General features: G+C 35.7%; 1 long non-coding RNA gene across 1 annotated transcript in view; it reads right to left on the bottom strand.

Annotated features, from left to right (window-relative positions):
- LOC141388989 (uncharacterized) overlaps positions 1-13001 on the bottom strand; it is a 39622-nt gene extending 26621 nt beyond the window's left edge. Inside the window, exon 1 of the long non-coding RNA XR_012408964.1 lies at positions 12794-13001. This is a non-coding gene — a long non-coding RNA (uncharacterized lncRNA). The remainder of the gene's footprint in view (positions 1-12793) is intronic.
- Positions 13002-16018: the final 3017 nt, after the last annotated feature.

The raw sequence follows: 16018 nt of genomic DNA, 5'->3' as shown, positions 1-16018 counted from the left end.
CGTCTGTCCGTCCGTCTGTCTGTCTGTCTGGCTGGCTGGAGCGCACGATAACTCTCGAAGGGATGAACCGATTCGGTTCAAATTTTGGCTTTCGTAATATTTTGTCCAAACTTAGTTTAAGTTCGAAAATGAGCTATATCGGTCCACTCCTTCCGGTACCTCCCCCACAAAAGTTCGAAAATGTTCGGAAAATTTGTACGCACCATAACTCTTGAAGGGTGTAACCGATTTGTTTCATACTTTGCCCATCGTGGAGCGTGTACCAGACTTAGATCAGGTTTTAATATGGACTCAATCGGTCCACTCCGTCGGGTACCTCCCACACAAAATTTTGGAAAAGTTCAGTTTAGGAACATCTCTCGAATCGCTTTGATTTTTGCTTTAGCAACTTGTATTCACTGCCCTCCATACGACGGTATAAGTTTCATCAGGGGCAAGTCCATACTTCCTGAGAAAATAGCCTGAAAGTTGCAAAAAACCCCTATGCACCGTGTGAGGAGGTTGGAGGGCAAAATAACTCTCGAACAGGTCTGCCGATTCGGTCCAAAGTTTGGCCTTAGTAATATTTTGTCCAAACATAGTTTAAGTTCGAAGATAAGCCATTTCGGTCCACTCCTTCAGGTACCTCCCCCACAAAAGTTCAAAAATGTTCGGAAAAATTGTGCGTACGATAACCCTTGAAGAGAGTGGCCGAATTGGTCCGTACTTTACATCCTAATATATCTACCAGATATAGATCAGGTTCAAATATGGACTATATTTGTCCACTCCATCCGGTACCTCCCACTCAAAATTTCGGATACATGTTCACTTTAAGACCTGCTTTCGAATCACTTTGATTTTTGTTGAAGCAACTTGCATTGCATTCATACTTCTTGAGCAAACATCCCTGAAGGTCTAAAAAACCCCTATGGTACCATATGTGGTGGATGGAGATCCATTTTTTTTAGTATCTCCTCCGCAAAACTTTTGATATTAAATCCTAATCAACATTTTTGTCAGTTCAAACGCACAAAATTTTTAAAACTCCCTAAATACATGCGTTTTTTGAAAAAAAAATTGTTTCAATATACACAGGCTGAGGGTATATCTCTGTCGGCAAAGCCGACTGATACTTTTTTACTTGTTATAATACCCTACACCACTATGTGGAAAGGGTATTATAAGTTTGTTTTGGGAAAAATTCATGTAACACCGCGAAATATTCGTCGGAGACCCCCAATGTGGTATACCAATCTTCATATCTCGGCGAGATAAAGCGATTTTGAGATGTGTGTCCGTCCGTCCGTCCGTGTGTCCGTCTGTCCATTATAAATTGTAATCAAACTCCAGGCCGCAATTATGGACCGATCGTCACAAAATTTGGTATGGAGGTCGGCTTCACATCAGAACAGATCGCTATTTTGATTGGTGATGATCGTGAAATATTTAGCGGGTGAAATGGACCAAAAACATAATTTTTATCAGATTTTGTAGCTGCTCTGTAGGTCGCAATAATAGTCCGATCGCCTAAAAATTTTAAATAAGGTAAGAGTATATGACAAAGAAGAAGCTTGCAATTTGAGATGGCGATCAGATACTATTTAGAGGGTTAAATGGACCACAACTTTTGTGTGAAAATTGTGAAAATTTTTAATAAACAGCTTATATCTCTGTTCCTGAAAGACACCTTCCCCACTCGTGAATTATATTTGGAAGACGATCTCTTGACCTTTCAATTGATGTCAATTATACTGATGAACGTGATCAGATAACAGAGTTACAGCCTAATATATCCATTTTTTGTTTGTAATGTAATCATAAACCCGCTAGAGGTCGCAACTATAGCTCAATAGTCACGAAATTTTGCACGCGGTAAGTGTTTAGGTTGAAGAAAATGCCTATAAGTTTGCATGATTATCTGATATTATTTAGCGGTTGACATAGACCATTACTTTTGTATGAAAAATATACAAATTTTATTTTTGGTCCATATTTTCATTCCTGGAGGGCATATACCGGCAAAGGAGCCTACATATGGAAAAATGATGCAAATTGCAATAATGTGTCTGCTAGACATCGCACCTTCTGCCTGAATATAATGTGTTTTGTGTAGAGAACCACAATATCTATCTATCTATCTATCTATCTATCTATCTATCTATCTATCTATCTATCTATCTATCTATCATCTATCTATCTATCTATCTATCTATCTATCTATCTATCTATCTATCTATCTATCTATCTATCTATCTATCTATCTATCTATCTATCTATCTATCTATCTAGCTATCTATCTATCTATCTATCTATCTATCTATCTATCTATCTATCTATCTATCTATCTATCTATCTATCTATCTATCTATCTATCTATCTATCTATCTATCTATCTATCTATCTATCTATCTATCATGACAGAGAAATTTTCAGTTCAGTTGTCAAATTGGATTTTTATACAAATATTGCAACATGGGGTCGCCTCGCCACCTATTTTATACCTCATGATTTAGGGTAAAGGGGATACAAACAAAATACGACCAAAGATGTGTCTCATCGAAATATAGGTTTTAGACCCCAAGTATATTTGGACGAAATTCGTTTCAGACAATTTGGAGTCTATTTAGCCCTGTCCGTTCATCTGTCTCTCTTAATGTCTAGCTGGCTAGTGCGGACGATAACTCTCGGACGGATCTACCGATTAGAACCAAATTTTATAATTCGTAATATTTTGCCCAAGCTTTGTTTAAGTTCGAATGTAGGCGATGTTGGTACACACCTATCCCAAAAAAAGTTCAAAATTGTTTTCGAAAATTTGTGTGAACGATAACTGGCGAAGTGAGCAATCGATTCGCTAAAAACTTTCCATATATTATTATTCCTTCCAGATATAGATCGGATAAGAGACTATATCGGTGCTTAGGGTACCTCCCACACAAAATTCGGGAAAAAGGGAAATTTAAGAGTCCTTTTGAATCGTTATGATTTTTTTCAGCAGATTGTACTTGCGCCGCAAATCCGCAAGTTAACTCTCAAGGGGATTTTCTGATTGGTCGAAACTTTACACATCGTATTATTTCATTCAGTCATGTGTCAGGTCGGATTATGGACTATATATGTCCGTCCTTCGAGTACCTTCCACACAAAATTTGGGAAAGTGCAGTTTGAAGAGCCGTATCGGATATATTTGATTATTATTTTCTTTTTGAAGAAGGTTCTTTTTACGTTCCGTATTCTGGTCCCTTTCCCGGGGTAAGTCATACTTCCTGAGATAATCATTCAGAAGTTCCAAAAACCCCTGCCGGCTCCAACTAATATTACAAATTTGAAAAAATAAATAATAATAATTCTAATAGAATTTAGCTTACTAAAATTAATTTGGTATATCCCCATATTACGATTCCACGTATTTTGAAGCAAATTCGTGTTACAAAATAAATATATTTGTAGAGGCTAAAGGTATATCACCATTAGCGCCGCTGACTTATACTCCCTTCTTTGCTCTTAATTGAATATGAGTAATTTTGGGATTTATAAATTTGTTTGCATGCAAAATTTTTGAATTTCTATTCATTGTTAGTTATTTCTGCCGGTATAAAATATATTTCAGATATCACAAAATATGCCCACAATGAACTACTTTCGAAGCATATGTGAGGTACAAGTGCACAATTTTGGACGCTAGATCTTCAATAAACTTTTCCCAATTATGAAATATACCAAATTGCGTGGTATATATGTATTTATTTTAAGTGTATTCTAAAGAGGAACCTGATACTCAAAGACAATTTGAAGATGTAACAGGAGGGGCTAATCAATGTGAATTTTCCAATTTTCGAATATTATTTAGAAAAGTATAATTTATATATTTTTCCACAAACATCCCAGTAAAGACAAGAGAGGCTTCTCTTATATCAATGGATTCATATTAAGTTATTGATAGTGTCCTAAGTTGCCACTTGTAGAGACGTTTTTCATGGCTGAAATACTCCGACAGGTTGTGGTGTAGGGTATCACATGGTCGGCCCCGTCCGACTATAGCCTTTGCTTACTTGTTTTTAAATAATATTTTATTTTTAACTTTTTAGTAATTACATTTTTTGACCGCTGAGAAGAAAATTATAGTCAATTTAGGCCGAAAATTTAGATAAAAACTTTAAAATGCCTGAAATCGTGTAGTACCGTTATATAAAGGCTCTACCAAAACCTGGACATATGTCCATAATTTTTGGTGGGGAAGTTTCAGTACCATTGGGGACTCCAAAAGCCAAGCTACAGCCAATTCCGGCTAAAAATGAATCCTCAAACTGCCTGAAATAGGGTGGTACCTCTATATGGGGGCTGTAGGAAAAATTGGGCCCATATTCATGTATTGTCATCTAAATCTGAAAAGTGTGTAAAGTTTCAGTTCGATTGGTCAACTGCAACTGTGTTAAAAATGAGTTACCAGATTTGAACTAAACGGACCAAAGCAAGTTAAATAAAACACTGTAAACGCCAAATCAAAAATAAAGCTGATGTGGATACCCAGTCATGTTGGTATACCTGGAAACGAAGCCGCAGACTCGGTTGCCAAAAGAATTCCTCAGAGATTTCCTGCCCATACTTTTATTCCATCTACGAAAAAAAAAAATATTATAAAAGCTGCTAATCATCTAATTGACACCGAAACCGAAAATCTTTGGGCGGAATACAGTCATATTTACAAAGAAATCAATCCCAACATAAAACCACTGTTTTTGCCGTCAACCACGAATATTCATCAAAATAAATGCTATACACGATTGAGATTATCGCATAGCTGCTTAACGCATTCACACCTTTTCAAGAAAGAATCACCACCAATATGCAGTTATTGCAGAATTTCCCCCTTATCGACCCATAATCTAATCGTCGAATGTTCAGCCCTTCATAACCTTCGATCAAGGTGCTTTTCACCTGTCAATGCATTGGAAACACTGAAAAATCCGTCACACCAGAACATCACCAACATCTACAATTTCCTCAGTCTTTTAAATCTCCATTATAAAATCTAGTTTTTTTTATATATCATGATTGTGTATATTAAACGCCTAATTTAATCTACTTAAAGCCGATAGCCGTAGTCGCTAGTGCTTTTAGCTATAAGTTTATTATAATTTTAATTGTAATAAATATTTAAATAAATAAAAATAGAATAAAAACACTGTAAAAATGCCTGTAGGCCTATTCTGTAACTTTTATGGATTAAAAATTTGTTAAAATTTCTTTTGTTTTTGTAACAACTACAAAACAAACAAATGAAATTGTTGTAAAATAAACAATGAGTGAAGTTGTTAAAAAGATACTGAATAGGGGGGCTGAAATTGGGTGGTACCATTTATAAGGGTTATATCAAAACCTGTACCTATGTCCACAATTTTTGGTGGAGAAATTGGGAACTCGATATCAAAGTTACAACTATTTCGGCCCAAAAATTAAGACAAAAAACACTTGAAATCGGGTGGAGCCGTAATATGGGGGCTATACCAATACTTGGACCTATGTCACAATTTTTGGTGGAGAAATTTCTGTTTCACTGGGATCTCCAAATGCCACACGCAATTCGGTTTACAAATGAAGATATAATCCTTAAAACACTTGAAATCGGGCGGTACCGCTATATGGGGGCTATACCTATCTATAATTTTTAATGGGTTCGTTTCTGTACCATTGGAAAACCTAGTTGTCAGAAACAGCCAATACGGACTTAAATTGACGATAAAGTACCTTAAATCGAGTGGTACCGCTGGATGGTTTTGATTTCATATTCATGTATTTTCATCCATATCTGAAAAGTGTGCAAAGTTTTAGTTCGCTTGGTCAATTACAACTGTGTTAAAAATGAGTTACCAGATTTGAAAAGCATGTAAAATTGAACACTGTACAACACTGTAAAAATGGACCAATATTGGTTTTGATTTCATATTCATGTATTGTCATCCAAATCTGAAAAATTTGCAAAGTTTTAGTTCGATTGGTCAACTGCAACTGTGTGAAAAATGATTTACCAGATTTGAAAAGCAAAATACCGGAAATCGGGTGGTACCGTTATATGGGGGCTATAGGAGAAAATGGACCCATATTGATTTTGGTTTTATATTCACGTATTGTCAGCTAAATCTGAAAAGTGTGCAAAGTTTTACTTCGATTGGTCAACTGCAACCGTTTTAAAAATCAGTTACCAGATTTGAAAAGGGGGTTAAGTTAGACACCGTAAGAATGGACCAATATTGGTTTTGATTTCGTATTCATGTATTGTCATCCAAATCTGAAATGTGTGAAAATTTTAAGTTCGATTGGTCAACTGCAACTGTGTGAAAAATTAGTTACCAGATTTGAAAAGCAAATTAGATAAAAAACTGTAAAACAGTGTAAAAATGGACCAATATTGGTCATCCAAATCTGAAAAGTGTGCAAAGTTTTAGGTCGATTGGTCAACTTCAACCGTGTTAAAAATGAGTTACCAGATTTGAACTAAACACACACCATAGCAAGTTAAATAAAACACTGTAATAATAATAATAAAAACACTGTTATAATCTATATATGGCGAAAAACAAAAATTTTTTACAATCGATGAATCCGAGTTTCACCCTTTAAGAATTCGCGAACTGTTAACATATTCTATATAGTATGATATACATTCTTTAAACTGAAGTGTTTTAGGAGTAATCCCATAAGGTCGACCATTAAAATTAATTTACGTGGTAGCTGTGTTGGCATCAATGTAGAAAAATAGGTAAAAATGGGTTGAAGCCAACAAGTTTTTTTATGCTCCCTTCCGATTTTAGGCTTAACCTTACATTTTATAGACATATGCCCAAAGAAAGACTCAAAGAATACTTCATGGGCAATATGATACTAGTGTATCATTTTTCGATATATCCACTGCATCCACCTAAAATTGATGCTGACATTTTGAAGCCGGAATTTCGGGGTTTTTTGAATTGTTTTAATAATTCGGACGCGCAACAAGATAATATTCAAAACTCACATTAGGATTATAAAACTCGTGATTCTACGTCGTTTAATGCATATCTCATGAGTGTGCTCCTTACAGCATCCTAGTAATTGGAGTCTAAAGGCCAATATTTGATGCGTGATTTTTTTAAAAAACCTATTTTTTTGCGTTTAAAATTTACAAGTGCCATTCAAATTCCTTTGTACCCCGCGTGAATTTAGTTTTTTTACGCGACGGATCTAATGAGACCTTCTGCGATCGAATCCATCCACTAAAACCGCGGATATAGATACCCTGAAAATAGGAAAAGCAGCAAAAAATTATTTCGACAAATCCGCGTACTAAACCGCGATTTTCTTGAAATTTTTTTACGTAAATGGAATCCTTTATACGCGATTATAATATTTGCGAAAACGCGTGTCATAAATTACAGAGATTCGCGTGTAATATGGGTTTTTCACCAAAAATAGAATGTGGAGGCACATCCGCGGTTCTTGAAGAATCTAATTAAAATTGGTATATTGGGACGTATTTTTGATAGGCGCTGACGAAACCGGATGCGCATCAAAATCGTATGCACATTGCGCGACTTTTACCAACTTTAAGGTTTTTTCCAGTGTATGATGCAACTGGTGGCACACAATGGCCCCTGAGTGAAACATCGAAATATGCATAAATTTTGACAGAGATTGATTCGCTGTATCCAAAAACGGATGCGCATCAACCGACTTTAACTAATTCGCGAATAACAGGCTTTTTAATTTTAAAATTAATTGAATGATTGTAATTTCAATATTACTCTTAATTTCCTACCCTTATAAGTTATCACAGTAATCAGTAAAACTCTCGCGATGGTAAACCATATTTTTTGATGAAGTTTTAACAGTATACATTCATTATTCGATGGGATTTTAGCAAAATAGTTGGAGAACTCCCAAATATTTTGTTCTAATTTTTAGAATCAAACCAAAAAAATATTTGCAACAATATTTTCCAACAATAAGTTTTTCTCTTTTGTTGTTGCTATAATATGCAATTTATGTACCCAATCTCTATAAATTTGGTATCATATTTTTCTACGCATTGTCTAGATTCCGCATATATTCTTTAATTTATTTTTTGAGGGTTTGTACGGATTCTGGGACAGGATAATTTGGATTTACTTCAAAATTTTTTTATTATTTGTTGACTTTCCGCGAAAATAATAATAAATTTAATAACTATTTAAACATCTACGAATAGATATGGACTGCTGTTAACGATTTATGCATACATTTTCTCATAACAACAAAAAAGATATTTTTAAATATTTTTTCTTTATATGAGAATAAAAACCGCTATAACTTTTGCGCGCATTGGCCAATTTCGTGAACGCGAGCAGATTTGAAACCGGATTTTTTTCCTTTACCTCTGTACCAAAAATCGTAGATGTGCTCGTAAAAAAATTTTTTAATTTTTTTCAAATGGAATTGTAAAGGAATTTTGTTATTCGCCATATATATATAAAATTCTTCGAGTCTGCCATGATGTTCGAAATTAAACTCCTCCGAAACGGCTGGACCGAATTCGATGAAATTTTGTATGTGGAGTTTTTAGGTCTGAGAATAGGTTTTTAGCTATGTTTTATACTGGTCAGTGGAGTGACCAGGGTACCTCCCCCACAAAACTTTTTTAAGAAAGCGTGAAAATAAGGATATTTTTGAACGTATTGTTTAAAAATTACTTGCAATACTATGGTAAATACTGCCTCGAGCCTGAATGGTCATCTCGGAAGTGGTATATCGCGGTCAGCCCAATTTTTCAAAATGTGTTATAGATAATATACTTAATAATAGTAAGCGTGACTACAAAAACGCTATAACACTGGCTTCAATAAGTGGGAAAGTACGATCAAGCCCACATTTTGGAATACAGTACAACCTCGATAATGTAAAATGCTGCGAAATTCCAAAAAATTGATTGAGAAATCAGGCAAAACGTAATTTCAATGATGGTTAAATAACTGGAACGTCTAAAAATGTGAAATGGTCACTAAAACGACGGGTAAACTATGCTATGATCTATCTAAATGTATATAAATTCTTTAAGACTGACATGATGTTCTAAATTAGACTTCCGTGTGTGCAGGTTCATAAGGTGGTTGAATACAGAAAATGGAGGGGATGGGGGACCTCTCCCATAACAGGTTTTAACAAATCGCGAAACTCAGAGATTATTAGACGTATCAGTAAAAACAATAGTAATTGTGGCCTCTGTCAATAATGAATCAGAATATCGCGATTGCGTCCAATTTTTGATAACTTTATTCTTTCTGATTAGATTTACTAATTTAATAAGGGGCAACAAACACGCCGTGAACATTAACTTTAGGGCTTGAAATACAGCAGAGTCTAGATAAATTCAACTAGCATTTTGAAGTAATTTTTTATGAATCACTGAAGTTTCATGTTTAAAAGTGTAAAATAATAACGTGCTCAATGAAACAACACTTTGTTAAATACAAGTAAAAACGATGTTACCCACCAGCATAAATTATATTGAAATCAGGTTTCAGATATTTCGGTTGAAAAAAAAATCCCCAAAAATCGGTAGGTATCGTTTTATGGGGGCTATATGGAAACGTGGATTTTACCGACAATTCTCTGCTAAAATATTTGATACCTCCAAATAATGTTGAATAATGCCGCTAAAACCTTGAAAATACCGGGAACCGGAAGGTATCGTTCAATTACAAAACCTGGACCTGTACCGAATATTCTATATTTTATACCCGCACTGAACACTTAATACCAAATTGTAGCCATTTCCGTGGGATTATGAGACTAAAACGTTCAAAATATCGAGACTCGGGAGGTACCGTTTTAGAGTAGCTCTATCAAAACGTGGACCTATGTCGATAATTTATTCCAGAAATATTTTATGCCTCCAAGGGGACTAAATACCAAATTATTGTCATTTCAGTAAGATAATGCTGATAAAACCTTGAAAATATTGCAAATCGGGCGGTCAGTGGTATGGCGGCTATATCAAAATGTGGACTGATATAATAACTTTTCAATACCAAACATGCTACGAGTAATAAAAAGAAACTTCTGTACCAAATTGAAGAGTTCTATGTTAAATATCGCAAGCTGTATATTGATTTCAACAGATAGACGGATATCGTTATATCGACTTATTTTTTATGTTGATCACAAATTTATACATACTTTATAGGTTCTCCGATGAATATTCCGATGTGTTGCAAACAGAATCACAAAGTTAATTATACCCTTACACATCGTGTGGTGGAAGCTATAATTTAAGTAACTTTCTACTCTACATCTGGAGATACCATTGTATGAGGGTTACACCAAAACATCGACATTGTCGATTCAGTTCGAAAATCTAGAGGTATTAATATTAGATAGATAAATTGTTGATAGATTACTAAGGCTTACATGGAAATCCAAAACGACGGGCCAGCAACGCGGAACCGGGTCAGCTAGTAATAATAATAAAAAAACAAATCTAAAGTAATTATTTCAAAAAAAATTCGGTATGGGATCATGGGATCTGCCTTTAACACCCATTTAAAGTAGTGAGCTAACATATGCCGCGCGTTCTCCCATAAGCAACAACATACAATAAAAAACAAAGGAAAAAAAACAAATTTCTCTAAAAGAAATTATCTCCGAATGGAATGTTCGCTTTCTTCATAAAGAAAGTGTAGTTTAAGCATTGGCAGATTTACTTGAAAAATACAAGGCCGATAATACTGCCATGTAGTAAACACTAAGTATTGGGAAAGGCGTCACAACAACACCTAAAGTTGACGCACTGTATTATAGCTGCCATGACATAAAGCATAGTTTTGCTGCGAATTTGTAGTTGGCCGGAGGTTAAAACATCAGCTTCGCCCCAGTGAATAAAGAACTTGTTGCAATACGGATAAAAGCAAAATCCTTCAGCATCAGCTTTATTTGCGCTCATACTCCTACTGAACACAAGGACGAGCGGACCAAACATATATTTACGAGCGCTTAGAAGAAACATATGACCGTTGTCCTGCCCATGACATTAAAATTATACTAGGTGATTTTAAAGCCAAAATTGGAAAGGAGAATATGTTTGGGCCATTACACGGAAAATTCAGTCACCACAGTGGTTTCATCTGCCCATGAAATGAGGCTGATAGACTTCGCAGCGGCAAAAAAACATTGTAGTTAGCAGTACCAGATTTAAGCATCCCGACATTCATAAGGTCTCCTGCCTGTCTCCAGACCAAAAACAAGAAATCAAATTGACCACGTTGTGATAGATGTATGTAAGATCGTTTCGAGAAGCAAACATAGGCTCGGACCACCACCTTGTTGCAGCAAAAGTAAGTATCTGACAAGCTTCCCAAGTTGCTAGCCGGCAGCCCTTGCTGTGCTGACAAAGAAACTTTGTTGCCGGTCTATGGTAAGCTATGCTGCCACAGTGTGGTTTGCGCTACGCTAAGGTCTGCAACAGGATGCCTCATCATGACACCAGTGGACCATCTTCATAAGTTGGCGAAGATTTTACCGGTACATACTTGGTTGTTATAGCATTTCCAAATTAAATGAAACCTTTTCCAAATTGAATGAAACTTTTTCCAAATTGAATGAAACCTTTTCCAAATTGAATGAAACCTTTTCCAAATTAAATGAAACCTTTTCCAAATCAAATGAAACCTTTTCCAAATCAAATGAAACCTTTTCCAAATTGAATGAAACCTTTATTTTTATTGAAAGAAAAAAGCCGGGCTGTTTTGAAAAGAGAAAGAAATAAAAAATTATATGGGTTTTCAACAATTTTTGACTTAAATTCCAATCTTAAGTAATGACATAAAAGTGTAACTCGCTGCATGTTTTGCTTCCTTGCACTTAAACATTTTATCATTTCTTGGCATCAAGAGAGAATTTAGGTTTAAAAAATTCCAAATAATAACAGGCGCTAATTGTATTACCTAATAAAGTGGTTCACGATTTGCTGCTTAGAGAATTCTCAATGGACATGTTCCTTACACAATTGGAGCAGTCCTGTTGATTGAACTGTTGGATACTTTGCTCAATCACGTCAATTACGATCTATTGTCCGATCGCGTAGTACCTCAAACCGGAGCTACAACAACGCCAAGCAGAGATATGGAGCAATTTTCCCAAGTATTATAGGGAAAAAATCAAAAACTTCATCGCGCGATATCTCAGAAACTTGACCTATTGCGAAAATTTCCTTTTGGGTTCTTAGTATATTCATCAAGGGCTTTCATCTCCAAATGAAATTTTCCACCCCCCAAAAATGCTGCTGCACAGAGTTATTTATGGACACAGCCAGTCCTGTTTGCTGAATTTTGAATCAGGATAAATAGGAACCAGATTACCGAACATACCAGCAAATATGTTTGCGTTGCTATAGCAACAACAACCGATGAGAACGATAAATTACGAATTGAATATCAAAATTGGCTGAAACTCTACAAACCGTAAAATACCTTCGAAACGTACGACAACATCCACCAAGCTCTATATCGTGCAACCTCTTCAGGTACCTTACTCACAAAAGCTTAAAATTTCCTGACATAATGGTCCAAGAGCCCTACAAAAGCCTACAGCGAAAGACAAAAAGGACACATGGCCGCAATAAGGAGTCACTCACATTAGTCCTTTTCTTATTTGATTCATTTTATGTTATATGCAAACGTTTTACAACAACTTAAATATTAATATCAATATTAAAATAAATTGTAAACAACATTTACGTATTTACAGAGGAACACTGTAGAACCGATCACATCACTGTTCTAAAAACTCATTTTGATATTACCATATTTGTGCGGAAAAAAGAACGCTTTCCTGCGACTGATTCCAAACACGTGTATACAATTTATTTTCATTGTAAATAAATTACTTTTCATCCAAATTTGATATGCTCCTCATTACTTCCAATGTCCGTATATGTATGTACTCGTATGTAAATAGCCAATGCTTTGTTTTCCAATCTTGTGTTCTGTTATTTTCCTTTCAAATAAATCGCAAAAATAAACTTAATAAAGAAACAAGTATAAAGTCGTTAAGTTCGGCCGGGCCGAACTTTTTATACCCTCCACCATAAAATAGTCTTAATTAAAATGGAATAATTAGGGTCCTTTCACAATTTTAGGTGGAACAACTTTTCGACAAAGGATAGACTACTACTGCCTCCCACTATTGCTTAAATTACACTGTGAGCACAAATGTTTTGGGGCAGAGATATTTCCTTTTGAAGATGAAAGCCCTTGGTGTGTGTATATTAAAAACCCCGAAGGACAGATGCGCCGTGAGTCGAACTTCCGCGTTATGGCGTGATGAAGGTTTTACAAGAGACCCTGTAAGCCATCATGAATTAGCATTATATCTTTGTTTGTTGATTTTGTAGAGCACTTAAGCAACAGTGAACAAAGATATAACGCTAATTCCTGATGGCCCACAGGGTCTCTAACAAAAATTTCATCACGCCATAACGCGGAAGTTCGACTCACGGCGGATCTGTCCTTCGGGGTTCATAATATACTCACCAAGGCCTTTCTTCCCCAAGAGGAATTTTACGTGCCCCAGACTTTCACCTCCATTTTGTTGCACAGTGTTATCTAATCTAATCTAAAAAATGTGTTCAGCTAGGTGAAAGGTACCACTAACGGGGCTATATCAAAGAGTCAATATATCTTTAAATTTTGTTGGCGGAAAAGTTTTATAGCTGCAGGGAACTTCAAGAGTCAAATTGAGGGTAGTTTCATCAAAACAATGTAGACCCTCAAAAATGGACCAATGTTGACGAATTTTAGTGAAGAAATTTCATGACCACTGAAAATTCCCGAAAATCGGGAGGTACAGTTATATGGGGGGATATCAAAACATGGACCTATATTGACGAGTATTTTTGAATAGACAAAATTGTACCTAAAATTCTCAAAATACCGATCATTACAGCTAGTTCGGTTAAATATTTCAGCTAAAATTCTCAAAATACCGAAAATCGGGATATACCGTTATATGGGGGCTATACCAAAACATGGACCTGTGTTGACGATGTTTCGTTGGAGATGTTTTATGACCACTGAGAACTTTAAATGTCAAATTACAGCTATTTCGGTAAAAAACTGTAGTTAAAATTCTCAAAATACCGAAAATCGGGGGGTACCGTTATATGGGGGCTATACCAAAACATGGACCTATGTTGACGATGTTTGGTGGATATGTTTCATGACCACTGAGAACCTCAAATGGCAAATTACAGCTAGTTCGGTTAAAAATTGTAGCTAAAATTCTCAAAATACCGAAAATCGGGAGGTACCGATATATGGGGGCTATACCAAAACATGGACCTATGTTTAAGATGTTTCGTGGAGATGCTTCTTGACCACTGAGAACCTCAAATGTCAAATTGAAGATAGTTCGGTTAAAAATTGTAACTAAAATGCTCAAAATACCGAAAATCGGGAGGTACGGTTATAAGCGGGCCATACCGAAACATGGTCCTATGTTGACGATGTTTGGTGGAGATGTTTCATGACCACTGAGAACCTCAAATATCAAATTGCAGATAGTTCGGATACAAATTGTGGCTAAAATTCTCAAAATACCGAAAATCGGGAGGTACCGTTATATGGGGGCTATACCAAAACGTGGACCTATGTTGACGATGTTTGGTGGAGATATTTCATGGCCACTGAGAACCTCAAATGGCAAATTACAGCTAGTTCGGTTAAAATTTGTAGCTAAAATTCTCAAAATACCGAAAATCGGGAGGTACCGATATATGGGGGCTATACCAAAACATGGACCTATGTTGACGATGTTTCGTGGAGATGTTTCATGACCACTGAGAACCTCAAATGTCCAATTGCAGATAGTTCAGTTACAAATTGTGGCTAAAATTCTCAAAATACCGAAAATCGGGAGGTACCGTTATATGGGGACTATACCAAAACATGGACCTATGCCCATATCCTTTGGGATATAAGTTTGTTGATCACTAGGAACCCTAAGTGCCAAATTATAGCTAATTCGGTCTGCAAATGTGGCGAAAAACGTCAAAATACCTCAAATCCGGAGGTACCGTTATATGGGGGCTATACCCAATAGTGGACCGATATAGCCCATCTTCGAACTTGACCTGCCTATGGAAAAAAGACCCTCGGGTGCAAAATTTCAGCACTCTATCTCAATTATTGCGGACGCTAGAGTGATTACAACAGACGGACAGACGGACAGACAGACGGACAGACGGACATGGCTAGATCGTCTTAGAATTTTATCCTGATCAAGAATATATATACTTTATAGGGTCGCAAATGATTACTTCGATGTGTTACAAACGGAATGACAAACTTAATATACCCTCCATACTATGGTGGAGGGTATAAAAAGAACAGCACCACAAAGAATACAATTAGAAAAAAAAATCTATAAAATTAATTATAAACAATCGGTGATGTTTAATTTAGAATTGCCGACGTCAACACAAACCAAAAAGACCAGGAATGGGAGAAATGCCTGCTGACATAGGCCAAAGACTGATGTATACATGTAGTACTACAAAGAAAGGAGAAAACAAATAACACGGGAATCTCAATTTTGTTTGAAAACAATTTCAAATTGATTTGAACTGAAACATCTCTCTCTAAATATTTTGATTTTATATTTCTTTTTTTTTTTAAACTGAATCTCTTGAAACTTTGGGAGAGAATTTTATATTCAGCAAAATTTTTGTCGAATGTTGAGAGATGTCTGCCATTGACTCTTAGTTTATGCTGTTTTTTTAATTTGATTTTTTCTCATGTACTTGATTGTTTGTTTTTCCAAACTCATTGATATTTTGAGTTAAAATGCATGAATCAAAATCGGTAATGCGCAATTATCTATCTGAATTTAAACAATGAAATTTACACAGTGCAACGAAAATTAAATATGTTTCTTGTGTACCATCTTTGCAAGTATTTTAAATCCAGCATGATTATATTCAACGCCACAATGTGGTCAATGTTCATATCAGGGTTTCGAAACCAGAGTC

This window comes from Musca autumnalis, unplaced genomic scaffold, assembly GCF_047663935.1.
Source record: "Musca autumnalis isolate F117 unplaced genomic scaffold, ASM4766393v1 scaffold_1, whole genome shotgun sequence".
NCBI classification, from domain to species: domain Eukaryota; kingdom Metazoa; phylum Arthropoda; class Insecta; order Diptera; family Muscidae; genus Musca; species Musca autumnalis.
Note: the sequence above shows the minus strand (reverse complement) of the source record. Positions and strands in the feature narration are given on the sequence as shown.